Genomic DNA, 7,070 nt, shown 5'->3' on the forward strand with positions numbered 1-7,070 from the left:
GGGCAGGGAATCTGTGGGAGGGGAACCAGCGCTAGATTTACTCAGCAGGTCCCTGGCCAGACCCTCAAGATCTTTGCCTGAATGAAGCCCTGGGCAGTTCTAATGACCTTGCATTTTCTACACATTTGATTCTTCTTTTTTTTTTTTTTCCCCAATATTTTTGTCTTATCTTGTTTGTTCTTCTCTTTTTCAGTTCAGAAAAGGCATGTGCAATGTATACGAAGGTCCGATTAGTCTTTATCTCCTCTGTAGTCTGCCTCAGAGCTTAGCACAGAGCAGACATCCCAGGCCTCTTGGTGAGAACCATCTAACCCCAGGGCCCAGCCTCAGCCACTCCAGAGCTCTGGGTAAATCAGGAGCCTTGCAGCCCTCTGGGGATCAGCTGGCAGAATAGGTGGGTGAGGCCCTCTCCCTGGCCAGCCTCCCCCACAGCTTCTCAAAGCATGGTGTTGCCAAAGGAAGTTACAGGGACAGCCACAGGATCACTGGTAGGATTAGAGGTGGTCACCCTGCAATATGAAGCATGCTTTTGTTTTTATAAATTTCCATCTTTGCATTAGCAATTTTTTTCATTCATTAACTTCATGAGAGCTTTAAAAAGGAAAGTGACAGACATGACCAGCGTCTCTCTAGACCACTTTACAGGTTTTGGTGTTAGTGGCACTGTTTGAATTAGGGGGCTTTTTGTTCATTGGAGTCTTTCACTTCAGACCCTTTAGTGATGTTCTTGAAGGCTTTCTTTTATCCCACCCTTTGAGCTCCCCTCCAAAAGCATCCCTTCCCCCTTCTTCCTTCTTTCTTTCCCACTAAGAAGAGAGAGTAGTCAGACTGCTCCAAAATCAGCAGCCCTGGGAACAGTCTACCACCCCGTGTTCCCTTGCCACTCCCACTCCCCAGCCCCCAACCCCTCGCAAAGTGGCAGAAGACATTTCCAGCCACTCAAGGGTGGCACACAATAGATGCCCTCCAAGCTTGTCCCCTCATCCTGTTGGCTCCGACTATCCTCTTCTAAGTCACCGAGTCAGACCAGTGTGTGGTAAGAGATCAGCCCTAAGGGATCCTGCTTGGGGCCCAGGAGCCCACACTGCTTGCAAGAGGAGGAAAAAGAAAGGCTCCTTGCCTTCAGGTGACTGGGTCTGTGCTCCCACATGTCTCTTTCCAACTCCCAGATTGCCTAGACTTGATTTGAGTGCAGACTTTCTCTTTCTCCCTTAATGCCCATAAAAGCACACCTCCCAAACCACCAATAGAGGCCATTACTGACCTGAGCTTTGTGGTTCATCCTTTATTGGACAGAATTTTTTCCCCTAATTTGGCCTTTCCCATAACAGCAATAGTCAAGAGGTGATTATCCCCATTTCAGGGAAAGGGAAACCGAATCCTGGCCAGAGTCCATTCCAGATAGATCCTGCTTGTCCCCAGGTGACAGGTGCAATGGGCTGGGTGTGGTGGGCTGTTGGCTGCCATCCATAAGACTGTCCAAGATTGATTTCTCTCCCCGGGCTCTGCAATCATCCACAAACTGGTTTTCTGTTAGTTTCCAGGTAGCCTCGCTGAAGTACTTGTATATGGCAGTCTACCCTCCCTGGTGACTTTTTCCGTCTGTCCTCTGCAAGCAGAGATGAGAGCTGTCTTAAGGAAGTTAGGGCCATTGTTGATTTATATTGTACTGCAGAGAGGACAGCAGTTTCCCTGTGAAACATAGTAAGAAATACACAGCAGCCCAATGCATAACGTACCCTTCAAAACAAGTTTTACAGAAAGAATTCCACTTATCCCTACCATACGTGATGCATTCTGATTTTTTTCTAGTCTATTTTTTGAATTAAAAATTAAAAATTTCTAGTCTATTTAATTTCTTGAATTAAAAATTCATTCAAAATGGTTGCATCCTCAACAATTGATTTTAGAACCCATGAACAGATTTCAACCACAGTTGAAAAAACACTGCTCTTCAGAAGGAAATCAAGCCCTTGGCTGAGGACAGATCAGCAGGGTTCAGAAGGCAGTGAAGTCGGAACCCCACTTTTTATCCTGGTGAGAACTTAAAGTCCCATCTCAGTCACAGCCAATCAAGAGCTCCAGCAGCACAGGATAAGCGACTTCTTGCGGGATTTAAGGCACAATGGCAGACTCTGCAGGGAAAGCTGGGGGGCCAGGTGAGCCTGTGGATCCAGCACCACCTTGAATCCATAGAAAGACTGTGAAATTAATGTTCATTTATTTCATAAATAAATGTCCATGCTGGCAGGTTCAATTTGTCAGCATTCACTTACTGGGAGTCACAATCACTTCGGACGGGCGTGGGGAGTTCTTAAAAGTCGGAATTCACCCCAAGGCTGCTGAAAATCCAACTCTCACAGGAAGACATGCATAAGTTTTACGTAAGTGTTTTTTAAAAGATGTAGACAATTCTGATGCCGCCCATCCACCAATGAACATTTGGGAACCAATTCACCACCAGACTTAGTTTAATTAAACCAAAGCAGGGACCCAGAGACAATGTCACACACCTAACCCGCGGCGTTCAACCTGATCTCTGAGAGCGTCTTTCTCCTTTGATGTTCAGAAGCATCTGGGGGCTCCTGGGGGCTCAGTGGTGATGATACACTATGTTTGGTTTTGCTTCAGTTCTTGTGTGTGTCTGTGGCCCCAGACTGGAGCACAGGGTGCTTACTACTTGACTTGACTTTTGAGGTTCTCTAGAGGAGAAGAATCGTGCCTTATGGGAAGGCTAAGGTCTTTTTCTAGGTCCGCTGCCCCCGGGACATCATCACAGGTCAAACACTGTTTCTGGGAAGACCAGTGCCCCTTGAAGGTGCTCCCTGCTTCGGAAGTGCCTAAACACAAGAAACATGCCCTTGGCCGGGCGCGGTGGCTCAAGCCTGTAATCCCAGCACTTTGGGAGGCCGAGACGGGCGGATCACGAGGTCAGGAGATCGAGACCATCCTGGCTAACATGGTGAAACCCCGTCTCTACTAAAAACAGAAAAAATTAGCCGGGCGCAGTGGCGGGCGCCTGTAGTCCCAGCTACTCGGGAGGCTGAGGCAGGAGAATGGCGTGATCCCGGGAGGCGGAGCTTGCAGTGAGCCGAGATTGCGCCACTGCACTCCAGCCTGGGTGACAGAGCAAGACTCCATCTCAAAAAAAAAAAAAAAAAAAAGAAACATGCCCTCAGACGTGGGGGCTGCACTTTGTGATAAGATAGTTCTCATCCTATCCAGACACAAGAATGTTCTAACAGAATATCCCTGCAGTTCTTCCACAATTGTTCCCCAGAGCTTTGGAGGCAAAATGTCATCTGGGTGATGTCCTTTATCCTACAGCCATCATCAGGCTTCAGCTGCAAGCTGTGAACATATATTAATCGCTCTTAGCAGCAGGTCCCTTTCTTTGAGAAATCTTCAGGTCCTGAGGCTTCCATCTGCCAGCCATGGGCCATGACTTTCTCCCCAGGGGTCAGCAAACTTTATCTGTAAAGGTCCAGTAAATATTTTAGGCTTTGCAGGCCATATGGTCTTGAGACTGTTCAATTCTGCTGTTGTAGCTTGAAAGCAGCCATTGACAATATGTAAATGAAGGAGCATGGCTGTTACCCAGTAAAACTCGATTTAAAATACAGGTGAGGCCAGGTGTGGTGGCTCAGGCCTGTAATCCCAGCACTTGGGGAGGCTGAGGCAGGTGGATCACCTGAGGTCAGGAGTTCGGGACTAGCCTGGCCAACATGGAGAAACACTATCTCTACTAAAAATACGAAAATTAAGCTGGGCACAGCTGTGGGCACCTGTAATCCCAGTACTTTAGAAGGCTGAGGTGGGTGGATCACCTGAGGTCAGGAGTGCGAGACCAGCCTGGCCAACATGGTGAGACCCCATCTCTAATAAAAATACAAAATTAGCTGGGCGTGGTGGCACATGCCAGTAATCCTAGCTACTCAGGAGGCAAGGCTGGAGAATCACTTGAACCCAGGAGGCAGAGGTTGCAGTGAGCTGAGATTGTACCATTGCACCCCAGCCTGGGCAACAAGAGTGAAACTCCATCTCAAAAAAAAACAAACAAAAAAATTAGCTGGGCTTGGTGGCACATGCCTGAAATCCCAGCTACTGGGGAGGCTGAAGTGGGAGGATCGCTTAAACCGGGGAGTTTGAGGTTGCAGTGAGCTATGGTAGTGCCACTGCACTCCAGCCTGGGTAACAGAGCAAGACTCTGTCTAAAAAAATAAAAATAAAAAATTAAAAAATTAAAAATAAATTTAAAAAAATCCCCAGGTATAATCCAGATCTAGTAAATCAGAAACTCTGGGGGTGGGGCCAATAGTGTGGGTTTTAGAAGCCTTCCAGGTGATTCTTCTGCAAGCTCAAATTGGAGAACCCTGCTCTCAGTCTGGTGCCAAACCTGTCTGCCCCAGAGTTTTTGGTGGTAAGCCATACCTCTGGACAGTCCTCTTCCCCTTCTTCCCTCACAAATTTCACTACAGCCTTAGTACTTAATTAACTCTTACGTATCTAGAGATCTGCTCTCTGCTTGCTTCATGTTTCTATATTTGTCTCCCAGTTAGATTGAAACCCCTTGAAGGTAGAGTCTGTGTGTGACTCCTTCCATCTCTACCCGGCTACTGATCCATTTTAAGCATTTAATAAAGGCAAGGAAGGCCTTCACCTTTATTAACTTTTTTGAAAAATCTGTGCTTAACTATTTTCAGAATTTTAAGCCCACAATTCACTTTCAAAAATATACATTAGGTGCCTACTCTGTGCCAGGCCCTGTTTTACGGCACAAGTCCTGGCCTTCATGGAACTTACATTCCAGTCAGGGAAACATAATAAGCACATAAATTATCAGTAAATACTATGAACAAAAATAAAGCAAGGTAATACAATGGTGACTGGCAGGGTGACAGATTTTAAACAGCCTGGTCAGAGCAAGGCCAAGAAAAGAGCACTGCATTTGCAGGACCTGACAGAGAATATGCAGGCCTTTTATGTTCTCCTCTTTATAGATCAAGCCTAGCAGTACTCGTTTCAGTATTAGGCAGGATGGAATGCCCTGTGCTGCAGGAACAACAACAAAAGCTCAGTGGTTTTGCACATAAACGTTCACTTCTGGCCAGGCGCGGTGGTTCAACCCTGTAATCCCAGCACTTTGGGAGGCCGAGATGGGCGGATCACAAGCTCAGGAGATTGAGACCATCCTGGCTAACACAGTGAAACCCCGTCTCTACAAAAAAAAAAAATACAAAAAAAATTAGCCGGGCAAGGTGGCGGGCGCCTGTAGTCCCAGCTACTCGGGAGGCTGAGGCAGGAGAATGGCATGAACCCGGGAGGCGGAGCTTGCAGTGAGCTGAGATCCAGCCACTGCACTCCAGCCTGGGCAACAGAGCGAGACTCTGTCTCAAAAAAAAAAAAAAAAAAAAAAAAACCTTCACTTCTCTTTCATACAAGTCGTGAGGGCTTCCCTCCTTGTGTTGGCTCAGTTGTCCAGGTTCTGCTGCCATCCCAACACTAGGTCGCCTGTGCACAGAGAAATGCCCGGGGATGACAGCTCCTCCTTTTAGTGATTCACTTTTTCATTCACAAGAAATCTGCAGGTGTGTTTTGCCTCAGCCAGTCCCAGGGTCCGGCAGGTGACACCTCCGACCCTCTCAGAAGCATACCCAGGGCAGAGGGAATGATGTTGGGAGAATAATAGAAATTTCTTCAGTCCCCAAATCTGTATTGCTTCCTTGTGGGAAAGCACTTATTTTTCCTTGTTTTCCATCTGGCTATTACCATTTTGATAGCCTATCTTCAGGCTAGATAAGCTGGGGGTGTCAGGGACAGATGAGAGAAGAAAAAAGGTACATTTCTGGTGACAAGGCACAAATAGGCTTGTCAGGGAGCGAGACGCACACACAGGATAAGGGCTGCCCGTGACGTGGAAGGAGCCTGTCTTTGGAGCTCAGTAAGGCAGAAAGCCAGATGGGCAGGAACTCCACCCTTTCCTGAGCTCCTAGGCTGAGGCTCCTAAGGCTTCAGGGGCACAGCGGCACCTTGTCGACCCGCACCACCCTGCCTGCTTGGCCCGGTCCCTTCATGCTGCCGCTTAGAGCACAATTGAATTTTCCTCCTGAGGAAGTTGGTGGCTGCTGGAACACACAACAATGTTCAATGTGATGATGAACAAAAAGTATCTGCAATTAGACATACCTCCGCAGCACTGGTGTTTGCTGTCTCTTAAAGGAGGTTATTTGGGAAAAAAAATGAAGAGGAGCTGATGACATTGTTCCAAGCTCTACATATGGGAACACCTGGACTTTTTACACAGTAGGAAAACATTTCATTTGTCCCCTGCATATACGGCCCAAGCTCCTGTCTGGGTGTTTCTTTCTATTTTTCAGCAAGTGCTGCAAATAGGCTAAGGATGGCAAAGGAACAGCAACCCTCCCCTGTGAATCGGGGCCATTCACGGTCAGAGTCACCAAACCTGTATTTCAGGGGACATCTTTCCAGCTCCCAATCTCCCAGCTTGGCCGGCTGCCCTGAAAAGGGACCGGGACTTGGCTCTTGGAAAGACGTGGATCCCTTTGAGGCCGAGTGAAACCCCTAAGAGTCTCCCCCGTTTTCTAATATCAGGGCTTGCTGCCTGAGCTCATTGTTTGTTAGTGTTGGAAAAGGTTCCTGCTGCTTTCCGACCTGGCCCATCTACCCCCGGGCTGAGAAGGGGAAAAGTCGCTGATGTCATAACCCAGCATGGTTTTGCTGCCAGTGGCAAGGGGGTGGGAGGAAGCCAGCGAGCAGCCTTCCCTGGGGCAGCTATGACGGCGGCGGGAGGCCAAGGCCGGCCAGCCGTGCAAAATAGGCTGCAAATCTTCATAACAAAAAAGCCACCCTTGACAGCATATCCCTAGGGTGCGGGGGGCGGGGGGGGGCCTCTTTACGCCTTTGTCTATCTGTACGTCTCTCTCTCTGTCTCTCCATTTCTCTGTGTATTTTTCTGCCTCCGTCTCTGTCTCTGTGTGTCTGTTCCTCTCTGTCTCTGTCTCTTGCTAAGGAACAGCTCCTGCCACTTTATAGCTAACACGACTACTTAT

Source organism: Chlorocebus sabaeus, chromosome 3, assembly GCF_047675955.1.
Source record: "Chlorocebus sabaeus isolate Y175 chromosome 3, mChlSab1.0.hap1, whole genome shotgun sequence".
Classification (NCBI taxonomy): Eukaryota; Metazoa; Chordata; class Mammalia; order Primates; family Cercopithecidae; genus Chlorocebus; species Chlorocebus sabaeus.